This window comes from Micromys minutus (assembly GCF_963924665.1).
Source record: "Micromys minutus genome assembly, chromosome: 1".
Taxonomy (NCBI): domain Eukaryota; kingdom Metazoa; phylum Chordata; class Mammalia; order Rodentia; family Muridae; genus Micromys; species Micromys minutus.
In genome coordinates this window covers 231,668,934-231,693,886 of record NC_137969.1, presented here as the reverse complement: position 1 = coordinate 231,693,886, position 24,953 = coordinate 231,668,934, and the positions used below count along the sequence as shown (strand labels likewise).

The following is a 24,953-nucleotide window of genomic DNA, read 5'->3' as shown; positions in this document are numbered from 1 at the left end:
AGGAAAATGTACTGACAATCATACAGGTACCGAGGCCCAGGTCTACTCTCACTAGCACAAAGTTCTCTCCTTCGAGCATGCTTCCCAATAGGAAAAAGACAAACCACAGTTCACTCTCTGCTGAGCACATTCCTTCCATAGTTCATCCTAATTTGGCACATTCAGATGCAAATGGGAAGTGTCCTACCAAGAGCTTACCAAGGAGCTTTGAATGGCTCCCCTACTAACTTCTTTAAAGATGATGCAAGAATTAAAGATGCTAAAAACTACAATGTGTTAGCATTCAATCCTAACTAAAGGTGCTCTAAATTAGATGAAATACACCAAAGGGAACTAACCAATGTCTCTTTGTGGTGTGAAGTTATAATAAATAAGTGTACCTTCCTTAAAGGAGCCTGAAGTGCATACCAGCTAACCAGCCCATGTATTGAGCATGAATCTGCACGCATCCTCTTGCCATATAAATCATTAAGGTCACCACCATAGAATCCAAGTGCCCATGGATATCAAAGAACTGTGAAGGGCAACGGTTTAAAAGAGCATAGTTTGACCTCCCAGCGGACATCGGTAATGTTTGCATACATTTGGGGTTGCTACACTTGGGACAGAGGTTCTGCCTCTTCCTGTAACCTTGATCCTGAAAGGAAGGCTAAGGAAGCCACTTGTGGATTAACAGTCACCAAATGCATTATAAGCTATGATCACTTCATAGCACCATGATTTATTAACTGCAATTATGTCCCAAGAACTGGGAATATGAAGATAATAAAACACTTTTCATTTAGGCTCTCAGTTGCATCCCAGTAAGAAAGGATTCCAGGTCAATAAAAAGAAAGTCACAGAACCATGTGACTAACAGACCAGAAGTGTGAGATCGGATAATAGCATCTAATACATTGTGAAGGAAGTAAAATGTGTTTCTTATTACAATGGTCTCAGAAAGTCGCATGTACTACCCATAGAAACAAGTCCGTCTCCAGTGGCGGAGACAAGAGATTTGAGCTCACACCGCATATCTCCAAATCCATACTTTCCTAAGCAGAACACTAAGTTGTTGACACATATTTTGAAACTTGTTTCCCATGGTCAATTAAGTTTGAGACTACAATATGCTACTCTTTTCTCTAGGAAATTCAACCCATTTGTCTGAACAATGAAAGCTCTAGGAAGCCTTTCAGTAAAATATTGGTTTAACCCAGTAGTGTCCTAAAAAAATAAGTGTGACTAAAGTACTCTTTTTTTCCTTTCAAATAATTCTAGAGAAATTATGTTACAGGGACTACTAATATGACTCCCTACTGTCACTCCCCAACTACACAAATGTACCCATCATGCCCCTGAAAAACAAGCCCAACTCAGGCTTGACAGGCTAGAATGTAACAAAGCTGAAATATCCATTCATATAAGAACATAAGCTGTGAGACTCTGACACAGTTCAGCCTGGGACACATAAAGGAAAAGACAAAGTTTGGGACAAGAAGTCTGTGTTCTCCTCCAGATGCTGTTCTTTATCCAAGTCATTATATTCTTTATTTCTGTGTCATTGTAGCCCTGGACCATAATAAGCCAAAGAGGAGACAACTGCAGAGAACCAGGAAATTCAAGTCAAAGAAACAAAGCACAATAGGAATGAGGTTAAACAAGTTCTTTCCAGAAAAGGCAAAAGGGTTCAGTGGCAGTTTTCAGGAACTACTCTCAATTACCGCATGCTACTGACTAATACATGCTTATTTCTTCTTTCTTGTCAATATCTCTAAATACAGGTTTCTAAACTATGGGACTGTTGACCTGTGGGGCCAGACAAACATTTGGGATAAACTGGATCCTGTGCACTGTACAATGTTTAGCAGTAGGGGTAGCCTCTACCCTATGCCAGTTAAATGCCCAAAGAAACCTTGTCCTGAGTGTAGCAACCCAAAATGTCTGCAAACATTGCCAACGTGTCCTGGGGGACCAAAATGCTATTTTAAACCATTGCCCTGCATGGTTCTTTGCATAATTCAGAAGTTGAATGCTTCCCAAAGGTAAGGTTCCTATATTAAAGGCATGCTTCCCAAGGTGACACTCTTGGGAGGTAGGTAGCAGAGTCTTTCAAAAGTGGGACCTAAAAGAAGTCTTAGGTATTAAAGATATGCTCTCAAAGAGACCCCTGGTCTCTTCTTTTTTATAATGCTTCCTGGTTCATGGCATAAGTAATTTTTCCAACATATGCTTCTACTATGGTTTACTACCCATATTCCTAAGACAATGGAGCATTCATCAAAGACTGGAACTTCCAAAACCAATGACGTTTTCTCTTATGAGTTAATTGCCTCAGGCATTTCATTCTAGTGCTGGAAAGCTGGATAGCACAGCTACTACCCTATATTACCGTGCACTCCAAAGAAGCAATACTGTCTCACAATACAAAGGCTTAACCCTAATGATCGCTGCATATCATCACGTGGGCTTCATGCTGCTTTCTGTGTCTTAGTTATGGTTTCTATTGCTACTATGAAGTGCCATGACCAAAACCAAGTTGAAGAGGAAAAGGTTTATTTGGCTTACCCTTTTGCATTGTATTCCAACACCAAAGGAAGTCAGAACAGAAATCCAAACAGGGCAGAAACCCCCGGAGGCAGGAGCTGATATAGGGGCCATGAAAGGGAGCTGCTTATTGTCTTGCACCCTATAGCTTCCTCAGCATGCTTTATTATAGAACCTAGTATCACCAGCCCAGGAATGATCCCACCCACAATAAGCTGAGCCTTTCCACACTGAACACTAATTAAGAAAATGCCCGACAAGATTTTCTATAGCCTAGTCTTATGAAGCATTTTCTTAACTGAGGCTCCCCCACCCCACTCAGATGGTGTTAGCTTGTGTCAAGTTGACATAAAACTATCCTGTGCAGATTCTCTCTAGAATTTCTTTCTCTAAACTCACAGTAAGTGTCTTACCTACTTCTTGATCCATTCTACATGCTTGGGTACCACCACCACTCCCTAGAGAAGGCATCATGAACCATGTTAGAGTGAAACCGAGATGAGCCAAGCAAGAAAGCAAGAAAACAAGCATGCACACGTTCCTGCATTCATTCATCAAATTTCCCTCCACCTTTGACTGTGGCTATGAGTTGACTAGCTGAAGCCCCTCCCTTATATTCTCTAAAATGAGGAACTATAATCTAGATTTATTTGTTGAAATAAACCTCTTGAAATGAAACTAGGACACCCTTGCTTTATCTCAATAAAGTAGAAATAGAAGTTACAGTCCTATATAGCTACTGTTGCATGTCCCCTATGGGATCCATGAGAGTAAAGGCAGAGGTTTACAGCTGTTTGTGTCCACTATAGAACTGAGCATGTTCTGGGTGCCCAAGAGAGTATGCTAAACTGGAGCAAAGGCAACAGAGCTAGATCACCCCAGATAAAGCCAAGATCTCCAAAGAAAACCTACTTGCACAAAGGCAACCAACCAACACCCCTCTCTAGAACTCCATTTAGGCAATGTTTATAAAATGACAGTAAATGCACAGAGCGGTCATTCTGATTTGGAATGGGGGAAGTAACCCTGTATAGTTCCTTTGCTGCAGTCAGTTTTATGTCGCACCTTTGTTTTGGGAAATCCCAAAGCCTGTGGTCCAGTAATCTAATACAGAAAGTACAGGGAAAAAAGAATATACAGTATGAGTTCAGTTGGCGGAACATTTACCCAGCATGGATAGAGACCTGAATTCACACCTTAGCACCACAAGAAAGCAGAGGTAGTGGTCCATGCCCATAGTCCCAGTTTTGACCGTTCGCAAAGGTGTCCAGATGAGAGGGGGATGCAGGTCTTGCTGAAGAAGCCTATGTGTGGAAGAGAAGATCCAAGAAGATAGATTTTTATCCAGCTTGCAAGCCTTGGAGAGAAGACACTGCCTGGAAAGAGGTCTTGAAGGTTGAAACAATAGATAAAGAATAAGATTAAAGCATTCCATCTAGACAGAGGGACAAGTGGCAAAGACAGATGACTTTCCTGTGCAAATAGAAAAAACCCAAAACCATACAAACACAATTGCCCATTACACAGCCTGCCTAGCATGAAATAAAAACAAACAAAAACACACTGAAAATCTCTAGCAAATATTGCTATAGCACCAATTTTCAGTGTTGACAGATCCATATATCATGCATATGTAAATATACTCACTTCTAGGCAGGTAAAGCCTTCAGCCCTAAAAGAAACATACAGGAGAAAACCCCAGTCTCTCAATGAACTGAAAGCATTAACCTGTCACCTGAAGTTAGCTACCTGTGCTATAGAAGAGAGGGTCTCAAATGGGCTTCCTAGACCTAGAAACCCACTGCAAAGGCAAATCTCCAACTTCAGCAACGTCTAGTCAAAGACTGCACTATTGTGCATGTTCACACCTGAGTCCACATGTGAGGAGCAGAGGAATCCCTGAGCAAGTGAAGGCCTATACGAGTGTATATTTGACACGGGCCATATCAAGGATCCCCAACACCTCAGACTAAGAAGGACTAAAGACTGCTCACCGACGGAGATCATCTAACCCTGCCTTCTTCTTCAGCTCTATAGAACAACCATTCTTCCTTTTTTATTTGTATGTAATAACTCTGCTTCCTTGTTCAGATATATGTAATAACTTTGCCTCCATGTTCAGTTTTATATATAAATATACTAATCTTCTGAGGTGTTTCAGCTACTCCATCAGAGCCCAGTCCACCCAGTGCCAGCTTTCCTATGTCTACATGTATATTACCTATTTTTCCTGACTCCCACATCCCCAATTATGGGAATCTCTGGGGTCATTTAAGGACTCAACAGATGCACCTGCTACATATGTGGGCCAGTGTATGTGGAGGTCAGATACAAGTGTCAATCTCAGGTGTCATTCCTCATGTGCTATCTATCTTATCTTTTTGAGACAGGATCTCTCATTTGACCTAGAGATCACCAACTAGGCTGAACTGGCTGTTGCCCTCACCAGTGCTAGAATTAAAAGCATGTGCTAGGCCATTCACTTTGTTTTCACATGGTTTCTCGGGATCATACCAGGTCCTCATCCTCTACTGGCACCTTATCTCCTATCTTAGTGTTCTATCACTGTGAAGAGATGACGATCATAACAACTCTCATAAAAGAAAATATTTATCTGAAGGATGGCTTATAATTTCAGAGGCGAGTCACTTATCATCATAGTGGGAAGCATGGCAGCAAGCAGGCAGCTTGGTGCTAGAGAATTGTGAGATTTCTACATCTGGATCCACAGAAAGCAGGAAAAGAGAGACACTGGGCCTAGCATAGGCTTTTGTACCACCAGTGACACACTTCTTCAACAAGGCCACACCTACTCCAAAAAGGCCATGCCTCCTAATCCTTCTCAAATAGTGCCATGTGGCAAGGACCTTCCCCTAAAGAATAAAAATTTTAGGAAACCAATCACTGAGCAAGGAGTAGATGGAACTTCCAGGTTGAAGAAGAGAGAAGAAGAGATATGTGGCCTTTTTGAAAACAGAGAGACCTTAGGGTATAAGATGTAATGAACTAGAATCCTTCAGTTAGAGGTGTATCTGCCAGTACCTGCCACTGGAGAATTCAATTTAGTATGGCTTATTAATTACTATGTTGGTAGTTACACCCAGCAATTGAGTTACCTGCTGATTCTAAACTAAGTTTCTGTGGTGTTTTCCTTCACACAGCAACTCAATTGAGTTCAAGAGAAAGGTACAGTGGCAAGGCACCTCAGCAAGCCACAGAATTTGATGTGTGGGGCTAGAGTGGTAGCAACCTGCATGGGAACACAGTGACTCAGGTGGAGAGATTTTAGAGCAAAGGGTCAGAGAGTCTGCAGAGATGAGAACACCTCGCCAGTGCCATGTGGCCCACCAGTACCTGGTGTAGTGTGGGTGAGTAGAGGGAGATTATTGTGTGTGTACTTTTTATCTAATTGTATAATTTAGTTATACCCACCAGTACCTGGTGTAGTGTGGGTTAGTAGAGGGAGGTTATTGTGTGTGTACTTTTTATCTAATTGTATAATTTAGTTATACCCACCAGTACCTGGTGTAGTGTGGGTTAGTAGAGGGAGGTTATTGTGTGTGTACTTTTTATCTAATTGTATAATTTAGTTATACTAAGAAATAATTTAATTAATTTTTTACAGCCTTTTCTAATTTTCACTTCCACTAGAGATATATTTCTCATAAAGGTTAACAATGACTTGAAATAATTGCCGGTATAACCCTGGGCTGACATGGGGCCTTTGTCCTTCACCCCCCTTTAAAGAGCATGACCCCATTTTTAATGCAAACATTTTGCAGTGAAGAATCACGAGCTTTTCTGAATGAAGAAAACCAACCAGAATTAACCGAATATGGTTAAATTTTCAACACACTGTATGGCTTCTTCTCAAATTTAGCATTTGCAGGTATGAGAAACCAAAGCAGAGTTCACATCCCCTCTGGACTTCTACAACTTCCTACATACCCTCAAGTCAGGCTTCTCCTAGCTCTGCTCCTCTGGTTCAGAGATGATTTTACTTTAGACAAGCTACTCTTCCCTTCCCTTTCCTTCTTTTCCCTTCCCTTCCCTTCATATCCCAGCCTCCTGCCTTGTCTCTTGCATTTCAGACAACACAAAAACTTCCATCCAATCCTTCCTGTAGTTTCTTTCAGTGGTCTAGAATACACTAAGTCATTTCATGGGACTTTACCACCCCAACATGATACACTGTAAAAAACTGCCATTTTCTTAATTAGCTCAAACAGTATGGCTTGGTTTCATTTGATAAAATTAATACAATTCACACACATATACACACATTATTATGTCATTATTAAAAATTCCATGCTTCGTTTGAGGTTTAACAAGGAACACTGATAGAATTTCAGCATTTGCAAATTTTAAACTTGGCAAACACTGTGACATTTGGTCAGTCTCAGAAAGACATGGTGAACCCAGCATGCAGACAATACTGTCTCCACACATATTTCTTCTGATAAAAAATACCAGGTTGTTATGTTCCAAATATTCTATGTAGACACCATTTTATAGGCTTCAACTTAGCAGTAATCTGTATCTTTAGCTGTGATTAACAACAATGACAATGACAATGACGATGCCCCCCCTTTTCATTATTTTCCACAACATTGCCACTCCCTGATGACTAAGCATTCAAACACATGAGCCTATGGGCCATTCTAACTCTTATTCAAACCACCACACATGTGAAGCATCTCTCCAGCCTGTCATCTTTGTTTTAAGAATGCTAACATGATTCTCAAACATACTAATATTTGAGAAGTCCTGCTTTAGAGACACTTGTTTTGTAACAGCCAAAAAGAAAATCAACTGGAGTCCAGGCTGCAGCTAGGATGAGGAGCTGGGTTCGATGCTCTGAAACCCAGGATACAGGTTAGCACAGAGCCTAAGGAGCACAGGTTCTGAGATCCCCAGCTTAGTACTTGCTGATTGAAATTTCCTCTAAGCTGATCTGAAAATCAGGGACATTTTTCCTCCTTCTTGGGGTTATTCAAAGGACAGAGTAAGGGGGTAGCTGTGAGTCACTTAGCACAGAGCACCACACTAAGTGAGAGGTACTCCGGGTAGGAAACTCAGACAACTCCAACCTATTCAACTGTGCTACCATCACCAGGCTTGACACCCATCTGGACAGCTTCCCAGTTAGCATGTCCGTTTTCTTAAGGCTATAGTACACTTGGTTCAGGGGCGTGATGAATCTGCAAGAATCAATATCCAGGACTTGGGAGATATCTCAGTTAATTAAGTACTTGCCTTACAAGCATGTTAACCTGAGTTTGATCCCAGAATACTTCCCTTTTTAAATCCAGGTGTATTGGTGGGCTTATGTAATCTCAGCAGAGATAGGTAGAGCCCTGAAACTCACTTGCCAGCCAGCCTAACCTATGTGGTAAGTTGCAAACCAGACAAAGACCCTGTTGAGAGGGGAAAGGGGAGAAGATGGACAGTGCCTCAGGAAGGACGCACAGTATCCTCTGACCTACATATGCATGTGCACACATGCATGTATATTTGAATTCATGCACACACACACACACACACACACACACACACACTACATACCCCCACACATAATCAACTTCAAAATCTCCAGTTTTCCTACAAATTTTGCTGAGGAGTGTCTTCTTTGAGGGATGTGGAGGATTTTTGCAGTTCCCTACTTCTCTGTTTCTCCTTTATACTAGCTTTTCTCTTGAGTAACAAAATAAAAGCATCACCCCAGTTCTTGATATGATATTTTCTACAATGTAAACTTTTAGGGGTCTAACAAGCAGATAAATAGAAACAGTGAGATTGTGACACACTCTCTCTCTCTGATAACCAGACAACAAACCCATTGACAAGTGAACAAACTAATGGCTGGGTAACAAACTTCTCCCTGGTAACCAGTTTCCAGGTCTGTGGTTTCCATGTAATTGAAGAAGGACCTTATTAAGCTGTAAACAGATAAGTCATTAAAAGTCATTTTGGATTTTAGATCACCAGATGATTTTTAATGTCTGACTTGAAAGTTGCTCAAATAATTCAAATGCATCAAGACCAAATAGCATCTTTATCTACTTACATTTACAAAGGTTTGAAGACTTGTGTCTTAATAAAAAAAAAAAAAAGACTGTTGTAATTGATACCAAATCATGAATATTGGTTACAATACCTAATATTCACCCAGAGATGTATGAGATGCTTTAAAGTCCTATCCATCTCATAGCAGATACATTTCTAATATAATTTCACTTTTTTTGTTTTTAACAATTATATACCAAAAGATACAATATAGTTATATTGTTTTTCTCCTTGGTGTAATTGTTGAAATTTTAATGATAATCCAATCTGGAGGAAAATTTTCAATACCAAGAACCTTTTAGACACATGAAATGTTTTAAAATGTTATAACAAATTATATTCGTGTTTCTGTTGCAAAGAAGTATGATAAAGAAATGAGTAATAAAAACTTTCAAGCATAAAATTGTATTACTTTGGGATAAATTCTGCAGAGAAAGTGAAATGAGAAGTTTAGGGATAGAAAAGGGATGATGGGACATTTTCTGTCTACTGAAGAAAAGCATGTTCGGATGGTTTTTAGAAAATAGCATCAAATCACTGTGGCATTCGAGCTTGAGGGGCGATTTTAAAAGAACAATAGAACATGTTTATTTTTAAATGCCAGCAGTTATGACATGCCAAAAATATATTCTCTAAAGCCATGTGTTTATAATGGACATCTGTGGCTGTCCAGATGTGGACTTCGAATGTGTAGAGGGGTATTCAAGGAAGAAAGATGTCTGCCCTGGAAGATTCTGTCTTAAGCCAGTGAACACAGGAAGGAGAAGCGGCACTCTCAGAGCTGAACTGGAAGCCAAGGAATCTTCCAAACAAGCAGCAGTACTTCCTGGTCTCTGTTAAAGATTGTCTGTCTACAACCATGCAGAAGACAAAGAACAAGAAATACTGATGAGGTTTGACAAAAAAAAAAAAAAAAAAAAAAAAAAAAAAAACACTCAGCCTAAAGATATGACTTCCTGATCTTCTAAAAGATCCCAGTTTGCTTCCATATCAGGTAGTTCACGACTGCCTGAAACTCCAGATCCAGGGAGATTCAATTCTTTCTCCTGCATGTCACACACACACACACACACACACACACACACACACACACAAATGAATATTTCTTTTTAAAAATAATCACTTTTATACTACTGGTCAAACTATAAACTCATACACCCACTGTGGAAGACAATATGAAAGGTCTACAAAAAATAAACAATACATAATATTCCACATGACCCAGCCACACCACTCCTAGATGTTTGTCACAAGAACTGCAAGTAAACAAACATACCACTAAGATACTGTGCACCAGTTTTTTCTGCAAACCTATACACAGCAGAATCATGGAACCAACTTACAGTAGAGGGATGAAATAGATATGGAAAATATGCATGTCTACACAATGAATCTTAAAGAAGTAACACCCCTTGCAGAAAATGGATGAGGCTGGAAATAAACACATCAAGTGAATTAAGCTAATCACTGAAAGACAAACACTGTTTTCTCTCATTTGTGTATAGATCTTTATACAGATATATAAGGTCACATGGGCATACATGACACGAGAGAAGTGTGTCTAGAAGGACAAAGAGAACTAACCAAAAGGAGGTAAAGGAAAAGGGAAGATAGAGGAGTTGAGAGGATGTGCTCAACATAATATATATTTATACAAAAACCTTTACAAGTACACTTTTAAATGATTGGCCAACTACAGGAAGCCATTTGGAGAGAGGGTATCAGACACAGGTCTGGCCCACAGAGTGTTCCAGCTTTTCGTTCTTGCTAAGCATACTGTGATAGTCTGTATATAACTGGCCCAAGGATTGGCACTATTTGGAGGTGTGGCCTTGTTGGAGTAGATGTGTCACTGTAAGCATGGCCTTTAAAACCTTACTCCTAGCTGCCTGAGAGCCAGTCTTCCACTGGCAGCCTTCAGATGAAGATATAGAACTCTCCGCTCTGCCTACACCATACCTACCTGGATGATAATGGACTGACCCTCTGAACCTGTAAGCCAAACCCAGTTAATTGTGGTCCTTATAAGAATTAGCCAGAAGCTGGAACCCAAATGTCCTTCAACAGAAGAATGGATACAGACAGTGTGGTACATATACACAGTGGAGTACTACTCAGCTATTAGAAACAATGACTTTGCGAAATTTCTAGACAAATGGATGGAACTAGGGAATATCATCCTGAGTGAGATAACCTAGTCACAAAATAACACACATGATATGCAGTCACTAGTAATTGAATACTAGCCCCAGGAAGCTCTGAATACCCAAGAAACAACTCACAGACCTTGTGAAGCTCAAAAATAAGGAAGGCCAAAATGTGGAAGCCTCAGTCCTTTTAAGAAAAAAAAAGAGAGAAAAAGAAATCCTGTATTCCTCATATATTGTTATGTAACAAATTTTGTGAGCTATAATAACATTTTATAAAATAAATAAATTTTTAAAATTATATTTAATATTTTAAAAAGCCATTGAAAAGAGCAATGAACACCTTTTCTACATGACAAAGAGTCCATGTTTTTGTTCCTTTTGGTGTTCTGTTTGTTTTCTTCCAGTTGCTTTATCTCTGTAATGGTGGAGATCCACCAAGGTTCTACTGTGTCTCCCTATTGGCTTTGCTTTTCTGTTCCATCATTGATTTATTCTTCAGTCTCCCTGTTCCTAACATCACATGTCTGTAATATTACTAAATTTGGTTATGGCTGAATTGCTCTCCAGTCTTCTACTTCTAGGTGCTAGGTTCTATGATTCTAATAGATCTTTTACCTAAAAGATAGTTTGGTATGCTACAATAATAATGTAGGTTTTGTTTTATCCCCACTAGTGAAATAAAGAAAAATCTATTTATTGAGGTTAAAAAAAAAGAATTACCTTGATCATGGTGCCTGTTCACAGCAGTAAAACCCTAAGTAAGACACACACCTAGATCGTGTTGAGAATTAATATGTATGGGTGAATGTCTCCACGATCCTTCTTCCCAACAGGGCTGGCCATGTGATAAAATTCTGGCTGCTGTATCTACGTATTGATCTGGGAGTCTCCTACTAAAATAATATAGATGACACTGGTTCTGCCTGTCCTTTCTTCTTCCTGCCTTGAATGTCAATGTAATGATGCCTAGGGCTACAGCAATAACAGGAAAACTGTAGGGCAAGAAGCCTGAAGACAAACATCAGGAAACACTGAGGATGGCAACCAAGGAATATGGAGAGAACTTAGCACCCAAGTTCCACTGGTGATCTCAGTGCTAATGCAATGAAAGTCTATCCCTGGACCTGACCACAGTGAGCATGTATTTAATCACTTCTGAAAACCATTACCACCTGGGTATAGATACTTTCATTGTGCAACAATGCTACTCCAAAAATTGGCCACATTTAAAGGATGGTCTATTAAGCTCACAGGTTCTTGGTTAAGAGTTCAGAACATGGCTGAATGAGTTGCCTCTGCCAAAGTGCCTGGGACCTCTACTGAGGGGACTGAAATGCCACAGAACCAGAGCGGCTGGCCTGAAGAATCTTTTTTCCAAAATGGCTTCTTCATCCCTGTATCTATGGCTGATAAGACCAGAGTTCACTCACATTCAGCCTTTCCATGTGGCTTAGATTTTCCCCAGCATGATGGGCTGAGCTCTCAGGGCATACATCTTATAAAATCTAGGCAGATTTTACATGGTCTATTTTGACCCAGATATATACTAGGATCATGTATTTTTCTATACTATACATTAGTCAGCCAAAGTGAGTAGAGTATCAGATTCAACAGAAGAAATCCACTCTCAGTGGAAGATTTAGAGAGCTCGCCACCACGTTAAAAATATTTACTTGAAAATATCCAAATGTTCAGTGCAGTGGTTCAGTGTAGTGTGTGCTATGTGATGATTGCAACCAATCTTTTGACACCCATCACCTACCATGATGTGAATGAGATCCTTAGACTGACTCATCTTATAGCCTGGAATCCCCTTCAACCAACCTAGAAAGATCTCTCCTATCCCATGCCTAGAAGATAATAGTCTATTCTGTTTTTACGCATGTAATTTTTTGTCTTTTTTTTTAATTAGATACTCTGCATTTACATTTGAGATGTTATCCCTTTACCCAGCCAGCTCCCATCCCCCCTTCCCCTCCATTTGCCTTCACAAAGGTGCACTCCCTCCTGATCACCTTCTCCACACCATTGCCTTGGCATTTTCCTACATTGGGAAAACATGTAATTGTACTCCACATTCATGTGAAATTATATTTGTCTACCTGGTTTATTTCAATTAACATAACATCCTCCAAATATGCCCATTTTATTTCAAATGGAAGAATTTATTATCTAACACAAAAATTTATATACTTTTAATATATTACATATTTAATATGTAAACATACTTATATATTACATACCATATATATTGGAATGTTTTGATTCATTCATCCATCAATGGATGATGTTAGTTCATTCATCTTGGCTGTTATGAAAATTTGCTGTTATAAACGTAAAATATAAATATCAGTTTGGAAAACTGATTTGATTTCCTTTGGCCATATACCCAGACATAAGATTACTGAATTGTATGGTTACTCTTTCAAGAAAAGTTTATCCTGTACTCAGTACTGGCTGCACCAATTTATATTCCCACCAAGAACATATAGGGCCTCTCTTTTCACTATAGCATTGCCAAGAATGATAGCTTACATCTTTTTACAATAGTCATCTTAATAAATAAGAGGCGGGTTTGCTGTGCTTTTCTCTGCAACTAAACATGCTGTTAATGCATCCCATGGATTACAGAACGTAAATTGGGTGTGACATTGGGAAGAATACAGAACACAATTGAGCCTAAGAGAGGAGAGAATTGGAAGAGGAGCACTGTCAAGGAAGAAGCCTCCATCACGACCACACATGGATCAAAGGCCCACTAGTACATACACCGGAATTAAAAGCCAAGGAATGTTCAAAATGTCACCTAAGCTAGTCACTAATGCTAGACGTGATTTTAATCCTCCATCTGCCATTTACAAATAACAAAGGTTTCAAAAAAAAAAAAAAAAACAAAAACAAACCCTCCCTGGCCTTCAGTTGCCAGAAACAAAACTCAGAGCATTATCGAGGTTATGATGGGGCCTAACTGAAAAGGGCTAGCACTGTTCACAGAACCTGTAAGTGATCCATCTAGGCCACACACAATTGTTTAGACACAATGCACAAGTGGGATAGTTAAATGAACTAGGCCTTAGTACTCCCCAGACATATGTCAGAGTCCCAAACCTCCCCACGGGCTTGCAAGTTATTCTGAACTCATATACTACAGAGCATAGAAGACTTGGACCAGTTTTCCTGCGGAAGCTTAGGATATGCTTCAGATGTCCTGGTGTCCACTCAAGACTCACACCTTCACCAAGGAAAGCCCATCCCCATCATTGCTGCCAAGTCGAGAAAGAAGGAAATGACAGCCTTTCACTTGAGAGACAAACCAGCCAAATCTGGGTTAAGTTTCTCAATATTTGAGCTAAATTGGTTTGTTTTGTTCGTAAACACACTAGGTCCTGGTCCTCCTGAATGGATTCACTTCTCTCTCTCTGTCTCTCTCTCTCTCTCTCTCTCTCTCTCTCTCTCTCTCTCTCTCTCTCTCTGTCTCTCTCTCTCTCTCTCTCTCTCTCTCTCTCTCTCTCTCTCTCTCTCTCTCTCTGTCTCTGTCTCTCTCTGCAGATCCTGGCTCATTCAGTCACATTTATGCAGCTTCAACATCAGGGAATGCTTAACATCAAGCCTCTGTGATGACTGTCCATGTCTGTATTACACAGAGACAAAATGGAGAAACTGCAAAGTGGGAGGAAGAAGCTCTGAGAGAGCGCTTTGTCTTACTATGTGGCCTAATTTTCACAGGCTCCAAGATCAGAGCAGGCAAAAGGCTCCAAAAAGCCAGACGTGCTGGCCCTTCTCAGTGTTTTAACAAAAGTCAGCAGCTGTTTGGTACTCAGACATGCAGCCAAGGTTCTTTTCTATCTTATCCATTGTAGACCTGTCTTTCAGATGCCATACAGTTAATTATTGCCCAGCAAGAAGGCCCACAGGCTCCCAAAACAATACAGACTGTTATGGCTCTTGGTCGCACACTAGGAATCTGTGGAGAACAGGGTTAAATGTGTGCTGTTGATGCAACCATGCCAAGAGCCATAGCCTCAGATTCATGGGAGAATGCCAAAGCCTTGTCCCCTGCCCCAGGCTCAGAGGCTCAGAGAGATGACAAAGCCATCCACGGACAGATGAATAAATGAATGGATGATAGAATATGCAGAAAACATCCACCATATTTTTCTCTCCCTTGGATGTTTACACTCTAAAGACTGCTTCCCTACAGAGACTGGCCCTGTGGATCTTAGCTAAAGCTGTCTCCTTGATTCGGCTGTACACCATAAGCCCCACCTCCCTTTTTATTCGAATGTAATAGCCCCACCTCCTTATTCAGCTGTGCATAAGAAACATTGTGAGCTTCTAGGATCCTGTGGCTTTGCCATCAGAAATCCCACTCCTCCTGACCCCAGCTTTTTTTTTTACCACAGCACATGCACAAACATACATGTGTACAAACACACACACACACACACACCTAAATGAGAACATGAGAGAACTGATATTATTTCTTTTCTGCCTCTGTGATGAACATCTGTGGCATGACCCAGGCAACTCAAGGAAGAAAAGGTTTATTGGACTTGTGGCTCCAAAGGGAAAGCCCACAAGTGTTGGGGGAGGGGAGGGATGGGCTATAAATTCTCAAAACCTGTCCCCCAGTGTTATACTTCTTCCAGCAAGGCTTCACCTCCTAATTATTCCATAATGTCCCCCAAACAGTGCCACCAACCAGGAACTAAATGTTCAAATAAGTGAGTTTGTCAGGGACCTTTCTCATTCAAACCACCATAGGACTGTCTGGGAGAAAGTACAGCAGCAAGAGTGGGAGATGGTTCAGAGGGAGTTACCAGGAGATAAGTATAATCATAATACGTTATATACATATGCTAAATTGTAAAGGATGGAACCGTAAAAGCTAAGAGCAAAAATAAGGGAAATTTCCCTTTTAGAGTCTGTTTCCCTCCCTTATAATATATAAACACTCACCCTAACCTCACAGACAGTGCCTGGGTCTCTTTCATGTTGCTGTAGCAGAATATATTGAGATTAAGACTTTACTTATATAGAAAAGTTTGCTCATGGTGCTGGAGACTCTATGAGGCAGTTGCCACATATGGAGTTCACCTTAGGGTACTTACTCATGGTGGAAGGGCAAATGACCTCCCACCCATCTAAAATGTCTAATAGTCTCCAGAGCATCTTTCTAAAAAACGGCATAGGGAAATTCAGGCTTGCATTGACCCAATATGAGATGGCTTCAATATTAATATATATATATATATATATATATATATACATATATATATATATATTCAAGAATAAAGCAACAAGAAATATCCTCAAGGAAGCCATTCTAAGGCATCTTATCTGAAGAAGGATGCTAAACTTAAAAGGATATTTGGTCACACTAAAGACTCGAGAATATGTCTTACTTGAATTCCTGACCATCTGGGTTCTAGGAAAGGTTTGATTCCTTTAACAGTTTGCTGAAAGGTAGTTCTTACAAAGATGCAGACTTTGTGTCGAAGGAAGTAAGGAAAAAACAGAGTTTTTCTAAGAAAAGAGAATATAAACCATTAAGAAGATGAATTCCGCAGACAGGAAAAAAGTTGAGAACGCTGATGACAGCCATGAACACCACGGGTGGAACTGAAGTCGCTCGCTCTAACTCCTTAGTAGTAACTCACCACCATCAGGTTTTACATCACAACATAACGTTGTCACAAGCTATAGAACAGCCAGAAGAGACAACAGAACTGAGGCAGAACAGTGCTTCCATGAGAAGCAGGAAAAGGGCACATGAAGCTTAAGCAAGTCTTTTTTTTTCATTACTGGTTATTTTATTTATTTACGTTTCAAATGTTATCTCCCTTCCCAGTTTCCCCTCCACAAACCCCCAATGCCATCCTCCCTCCCTCGTCGCACTTCTATGAAGATGCTTCCCCACCCAACCACTCACTACTGCCTCATCTCCCACAGGACCAAGGACCTCCCCTCCCACTAATGCAAATAAGGCCATCCTCTGCTACACTAGCAGCTGGAGCCATGGGTCACTCCATGTGTATTCTTTGGTTGGTGGTTTAGTCCTTGGGAGCTCTGGGAGCTGTGGTTGGTTGACATTGTTGTTCTTCCTATAGGGTTGCAAACCTCTTCAGCTCCTTCAGTCCTTCCCCATTTGAGTCCCTGTGCTCAGTCAGATGGTTGGTTGCAAGCATCCATATCTGGATTGGTCAGACTCTGGCAGAACCTCTCAGGGGACAGCCATACCTGACTCCTGCTGGTGGTGCACACCTGTAGGATTTGCTGAAGGAGGCAGAGGCAGGAGGATCACAAGTTCAAGGCCAGCCTGGGCTCAAGCACATCTTTTGAACAAAGTAATTAATTTAATAAAAACTATACTGAATATATTTTCCAGTGACACCACAAGGACTGGAAGAACCATCACGGATGAAACAAAGAAGACTTAAGCAAATTCTAAGAGAAAAAGAAGCAGCTCCTGACGAATTGCACAAGAAGATGCACCAAAAACAATAAAATGCCTGTGGGTTAAAGACTCACGTTACTACAGTAGTTCCCTCCTACCTGTCATGGATCCCCAGTTGATGCCTGAAACTGGAGATGATATCAAATCTTGTATAAAACCACTGTAAAGTCGTGACATTTGTTTACTAAATGTCTTCTTAGGTAAATAACAGGCAAGCTCTATACAGCACGGATATACTGAATAAAGTGGATAATTGGTGTCCTCAAGAGAACATTGAAATTCTGTGTCATTTTTGTCATGCTACTCAGAAAAATAATTTAAAAGTTACAGGTTCTTTCTTTCTGGAGTTTCACATCAATACTTAGAAAGCTGTGTGACAAGAAACTAAAACCAAAAAGCAACTGCTAGTATTAAAAAACTGTGCTGTTACTTGTAAGGAGTTCTCAGAGTGTCTGTGTATATAAAACTTGAGTTTCAGAAAGGTTTGAGTCATGACTTGTCAATAATTTACATACTGTATTTTGACTTACTTATTTTGAAAGAAAAGTTTGGGTGTTTTTCTGCAATTCTTCAAATGTGAGTGTTTTGTAAAAAGTTTCTGTTAATGTTTTATCTTCAACTAAGTTCCTCAGGTCTTACTCTAAGAATATTGTGCACTGAAATTCTACAATCCAAGATATAAAGTCAGCTGTAAGCTTAACTTTATCATTGAGTTTATATGTGGATTGTCTGGGTCTTCTTACCCACAAAAATGATACGACCTAAAATAAATAAATAAATAAAACTTAAAAAAAAAGAAAAGAAGACTACTTCCTCATATTGATGAGAGACATCACAGGAGAACCTACAGCTAACATCAGTCTTAAGGGCAGAGAAGGAACACTTTCCCATTAAGACCAAAAACATGGTAAGAATGTCTGCTCTTAGGACTGGTGAGATGTATCAGTGGGCAAATAGTGCTTGCAATGAAGTCTTACAAATGGAGTTGAAGATCTGGAAGCCACATGATAGAAGGAGACAACTAGCTCTTGCACTCTGACCTCCACAGTGCCATGGCATACCTTCAGGTGCACATACACAAGTACTCATGAGCACAGCATGCATAGAAGTATTAACAAAATAATTTAAATGTCTGCTCTCACCTATTACACAACATTATCATGAAACTCTAAGCACTTTGATTAGGCATCCAAATTTGGTAAAATGTAAACTATTTTGCACACATGATATACCTGCCTACATAAAAAGTCCTAAGGTAGCTTCTAATAGAGCTTCTCCCACATCTTCTGAGCACAGTCCAACACTAAACAAAGCAGGAGCCATGATGCCTCTTAACACTGAGTCTCACCAAAAGCATTCCACCACTTCAGCCACATTCTACTGGTCCCACATATAGTGTGTGGAAAAGCAAATATATGAGACATAAAGCCCCACAAGGGATGGGTCATTGGGGGGGGGCACTTTTCAGGCTGATTACCACAAATATCACTTTGGCAGCATCAGAAAACATTAAATGTTGTGGATAAATTTGTTTTGGAAAAATATGCAAATTCAGTACAATGAGAAGAATAAAATATTGTGAAAATATTCTGAAAAAAAGTGAAAGACCTAAATTAATGAAGGTACATGTAATGTCTATCTCTGAGTGGTGTCTGTCGATACTGGGGTGTCAATGCTTTCCAACCAGCAGCAATTCAGTAATCTCAATCACAGAGCAAACAGGTCTTTTTAAAGCAAAAGTTGAGGATCCGATAATAAAATCTATATGTAAATGTTTGGGACTTAAAATAACTCAAATGACTTTTAGAAAGAATAACAAATCTGGAGGACGGGGACCATCTCCTCCTACACTACATCCTAAAATAATGTAAGAACTCTACTATTCTAAGATTTACTATAAAGCTACAGTAATAAGGACACTGTGCTATTAACAGAGGGTAGACATATGGATCAATGGAACAGAATAAAGAGTCCAGAAATAAACCCACTCATCTATGGTCAATTGATTTTTGACAAAGATGCCCAGGCAATCCAATAGGAAAAGATTCCCAAAAGCTGCTAGGACAATTGAATACCCACAAAGAAAAAAATTAAACCTTGAAATTTGCCTTATACTATAAACAGAAACGAACTTAAAATTGATCCCAAGACAAACTAGGCTAAAAACTTATAGAAGAAAACAGGAGTAAAAGAGTCTCTGCCCTCAATATAGGCAAAGGATTCTTAATATCCAAAAGCTTGTATTCTAAAAGAAAAAAATCAATAAATTGAACTAGCTCAAAATTATTCTTTATTCTTTGAAATAGGATTTAAAATAGAAATGAAGGCAAGCCATAGGCAGATATGTATGTATGTATGTACATATTAAATGAAATGCAGCTGGAAAACATGTAAATAAAAATATTTCAACATTGTTGTCATAGGAAAAATGAAAATTTAAAAGTATAGGCTCTTTGGGATGGGGAGATGGCTAAGTGTGGATCCCCAATGTGTCCCCATGAATAAAGAATAAAATAAAAATTCTCTGAGGCTTACTAACTAGCAATCCTGCTCATAGCAGTGAGCTCCAGAGTCAGAAAACATCTCAAAGAATGACATGGCTGATTAAAGTCAAGGTAATATATGATTGGACAGGGGAGAGGTAGGCGGAGAAAAGATAAGAAAACAAAAGAAGAACAGAGATTGAGAGAAATCAAGATGGAGTCGGGTAAAGCCGACTTAGATCCTGATGGCTGTAATCAGACATAGGTAGATATAAATATTTAAAGAGATTCTATAGGTCTTTATCTTATATGGAAGGGCAGTTTGTATCTTTGTCTATTGGATGTAATCTTATTGTGTAGAGGGTTTGTGAATTGAGAATCTATTATATAAACCTGTTTGGAAAGTTACTGGGCTTTGAAGCAATGTTTGTGACAGGCGGTGGAGGAAAGAAGCTGGAGTGGTAATTGCACCTGGGATGGAGGCAGTAAGTAGGGCAGGTAAAGTGAACTGCCCAGGAAGGGAGTCTCGTGGAGAGTCTAGCTCGTGGACAGAGTGACAGAGTCTGTGTGCACGGCTCCACACTTGAGCAGCATTAGTGGAGTGAGAACTCAGGGGCTGATAAAGAGATGTCTTTTATTTTTAATATGTACTGTAACAGTCTAGCCTCCACATATGAGCACATGTGTTTGTGTATTCCAACATGCAATGGACATATATAATCAAACAACTATAACTTCTCACTATCCCTATTAAAACAGTTAAATCTCAGCATCCAGGATACAAAAGCAGAAAAAATCCTCATTTCAGGCAAGTCTTAGATTACATAGTATTTTAGTTAGGGTTTCCATTGCTGTAAAGAGACCCTGTGATCAAGGCAACTCTTTAAAGGACAACATTTAATTGGGACTGGCTTATTGGTACTGAGGTTCAGTTCATTATCATCATGGTGAGAAGCATGGCAGCATCCAGGATGGCAGGGTGCTGGAGGAGTTGAGAGCTGTACATCTTGTTCCAAAGGCAGACAGAAGATTGACAGTCACCTAGGAAGAGAATCTCAAACCTCACAACCAAAGTGACACACTTCCTTCAACAAGGCCACTTCTTGGGTCATGTACATTCAAACCATCATTTTAGGCCCGTCTGTATCCCATAGCAAGATTCTATCTCAAAGAAAAGTCATTGACCTGCATATTTAAAATATGTGGTTTTGATACTATGTCATATTAGCAGAGTAACAGGTTCTTCCCTATGACCTATGACCCCTCTAGCCTCAGGTTCTTGGCTCTAATATCTGGTATGGGTTCCATCTTATGGAATAGAACTTAACCACAATCAAAGTGGCTGGTTACTTTCATGGCACGCATGCCACTGCTGCACCAGTGGGCATATCTTGCCAAGCAGGTTGTTACTATTTGCAAGTGGGAAAGACTGGTGGTCACTTTCTCCTCCAGTCACATGCATAGCACTGTCCAGCACAGTGAACACTATCCAGAAAGGATGAAGCTTCCAGGTCAGTAGCAGCTCCATTTCTCCATGTTCTGTTGACTTAAGTATGTGGGTCTTCAGGAGGCGAGTCTTACCATTATCTTCTGGAGGGTGACTAATATTACAAGAGAAGGCCAATTAAAGTTCAAATAACACAGTTGGCTTGCAGTGAAGCCATGTTAACCTGCTTCAAACACACACACACACACACACACACACACACACACACACACACACACATGCACTTTTAGAAGTTATACACCAATACTATATACTAATCTTTCATCATCTGACTATTGTTTTGATAATGCATAATTAGGGCATTTCTAATATTTTTTCTTTATAAGTGGATTAATATATCTCTATTCTATCACTCAACTGGAGCTTACATAGACATTTGACCTCTTTCTTCTAGGAAGAAAAACTTGTTTTATATGATTACCATTACAAAATACCACAAATTATGTAGCTTAAAACAAAGACCTTCACTTCTCAATGTTTGGGAGACTGGAAGTCCAAGCTTAGCCTTGAATGTAGAGGGTAGACATTGGTGTCAGATGTCTTTTTCAGTTGTTAGCCACATTGTTTTTTGGAACATTGTCCTTTTTCCTTTCTTTTCTTTCTTCAGCTAGCAGGTAATCGCCTGTGTCTTTACACGCCCTTTCCTCTGTGTGGGCTTCCCCAATAGCTTTCTTTTCTCGTAATGGTTACGTTCTTTAGAGTCCCCCTTTTTTGACTTAGCTTAACCTTAATTACCTCTTCAAAGATCCCATCTCTAAACACAGTCACATTAGGAGTTAGGGCCCTGGGATGTGAATTAGAAGGGAACAAAATCCAACTTATGTAGAGGTTAGATAATAATTGCACAAGATGAAACTGTACTTCAAGTTCATGCGAAAATCCTTTGCTGGGTTTCTAGATTTCAGGCAGCAGAGAAGCATGTTTTCCTATGACCTTCAGTACTTCCTGAACTGACTTGCTGCTCCTTACACAACAGGGATAGTTTATTGTACACACTGAATTCCTAGGAAAGAATCCAGAGCTGTGCTTTAATAATTTACCACAAACCAAAAAGAAAGAAAAATGTTTTCAATTTAATAAAAAAATAATAATAATGACAGAGACATGTAGATCCCTGAGGCCTCCAAAATGAATATGAAACATCCATTTTCTCTAACATCAGAACTCAAGAGGCCGGCCACTTCAGTGTAATATATTCAACCCATCGACTGTTTACTGAGCACCAATTATGACCAATAATCACTAAGCTGCCATTCACTAAGACAGAACAGAGTCGGGGTTAGAAGTGCAGGCTCTACCTTTGAAAGAATGAGGTCAATATATATGGAACAATCTGTAAGATAATAAGTGATTTAAAAATAAGGTGAAAAGTCTTATGTTTCAAATGGTACCATTTGTACAAAAAGTAGAAAAGTGTGTGCTTTTTATGCATAGAACATCTCTGGAAGAATTTTTTTAATTGAAAAGCTTTATTTTAAGAAACAAAGATAACTGTACATTTTTGCATAGAAGTATACGAATACATTTTTAAAGGTTGTAATTAAGTATTTATGGGTACATATACATACACATATGTATATATGTAACAATAATATAGGAAGAGAGGGTATTAGTTTAAGGGAACGGAAGAGAAACTGGGAGGGGTTGTAGGAAGGAAAGGTGAATGTGATACAGTTGTATTTTAATTAAAATATATTCTTCTTTTTTTTCTTAAACTTGACACAGTCTGTGAGTTGTTTCTAGGGTGTTCAGAGCTTTCTAAAGTTAGTATCCCATTACCAGTGACTGCATATTATGTCTGTTCTTTTGTGACTGGGTTATCTCACTCAGGATGATATTCTCTAGATGCATCCATTTTCTTGAGAATTTTGTTAAGTCATTGTTTCTGATAGCTGAGTAGTACTCCATTGTGTAAATGTACCACAATTTTTGTATCCATTCATCTACTGAAGGACATCTGGGTTTTTTCCAGCTTCTGGCTATTATAAATAGAGCCGCTATGAACATTGTGGTGCATATATCTTTGTTGTGCATTAAAGTATCTCTGGGATATATGCCCAGAAGTGGAATAGCTGGGTCTTCAGGTAGTACTATATCCAATTTTCTGAGGTATCGCCAGACTGATTTCCAGAGTGGTTGTATTAGTTTGCAACCCCACCAACAGTGGAGAAGTGTTCCTCTTTCTCCACATCCTCACCAGCATCTGTTGTCATCTGAGTTTTGGAACTTGGCCAATCTGACAGGTGTGAGGTGGAATCTCAGGGTTGTTTTGATTTGCATTTCCCTGATGGCTAAGGATGTTGAGCACTTCCTTAGATGTTTCTCAGCCATTCAATATTCCTCAATTGAGAACTTTTTGTTTAGCTCTGTACCCCATTTTTAATAGGGTTGTTTGATTCTCTGATGGCTAGCTTTTTGAGTTCTTTGTATACCTTGGATATTAGGCCTCTATTTGATGTGGAGTTAGGAAATATCTTTTCCCACTCTGTTGGCTGCCATTTTGTTTTCCTGACAGTGTCTTTAGCCTTACAGAAACTTTGCAATCTCATTAAGTCCCATTTGTCGATCTTCGACATTAAAGATCGAGCCATTGGGGTCCTGCTCAGGAAGTTTTCTCCTGTGCCTATGAGTTCTAAGGTTTTTCCTATTTTCTTATCTAATAGTTTCAGTGTACCTGGTGTAATGTGGAGATCTTTGATCCACTTGCACTTGAGCTTTGTACAAGGAGATAATAAGGGTCTATTTTCATTCTTCTGCATGCTGAGTACCAGTTGGACCAACACCATTTGTTGAATAGGCTGTCCTGTTTCCATTGAATGTTTACAGCTCCTTTGTCAAAAATCAAGTGACCATATACATGAGGACTCATTTCTGGATCTTCTATTCTATTCCATTGATCCACATGCCTATTTCTGTACCAGTATGATGTAGTTTTCAGCACAATTGCCTTCTAATATAGCTTGAGGTCAGGGATAGTGATTCCCGCAGATGTTTTCTTGTTGTTGAGTATGGATTTCAGTATTCTAGGTCTTTTGTTATTCCAGATGAAATAGCACATTGCTTTTTCCAACTCAATGAAGAACTGGGTTGGAATTTTGATGGGGATTGCATTGAATCTGTAGATTGCTTTTGGTAAGATGCCCATTTTTAAAATATTGATCCTTCCAATCCATGAGCATAGGAGATCTTTCCATTTTCTGAGATCTTCCTCGATTTCTTTCGATAAAGGTTTGAAGTTCTTGTCATACTGGTCCTTCACTTGCTTAGTTAGAGTCACACCAAGGTATTTCATGGTTTTGTGACTATTGTGAAGTGTATCTTTTCCATAATTTCTTTTTCCACATGTTTGTCCTTTGAATATAGGAAGGCTACTGATTTGTTTGCGTTAATTTTATATCCAGCCACTGTGCTGAACTTGGTTATCAGCTGTAGGAGGGAGTTCTCTGGTGGAATTTGTGGGGTCGCTTAAGTACACTATCATGTCATCTGCAAATAGTGATGTTTTTACTTCTTCCTTTCCGATTTGTATCCCTTTGATTTTCTTTTGCTGTCTAATTGCTCTGGCCAGGATTTGCAGGACTATGTTGAATAGGTAGGGGGAGAGTGGGCAACCTTGTCGTGTCCCTGGTTTTAGTGGGATTGCTTCAAGTTTCCCACCATTAAGTTTAATGTTGGCTATTGGTTTGCTGTATATTGCTTTTATTATGCTTAGGTATGGGCCTTGGATTTCTGTTCTTTCCAGGACTTTTAACATGAAGGGGTGT

At 39.5% G+C, this 24,953-nt stretch overlaps 1 pseudogene across 1 annotated transcript in view; it reads left to right on the top strand.

Moving 5' to 3' along the window:
* LOC308417701 (ligand-dependent nuclear receptor-interacting factor 1-like) overlaps window positions 1-17,249 on the top strand; it is a 33,573-nt pseudogene extending 16,324 nt beyond the window's left edge. Inside the window, exons 2-3 of the transcript in view lie at window positions 16,040-16,514; window positions 17,061-17,249. The product of the transcript in view is annotated as a ligand-dependent nuclear receptor-interacting factor 1-like (transcript). The remainder of the gene's footprint in view (window positions 1-16,039; window positions 16,515-17,060) is intronic.
* Window positions 17,250-24,953: the final 7,704 nt, after the last annotated feature.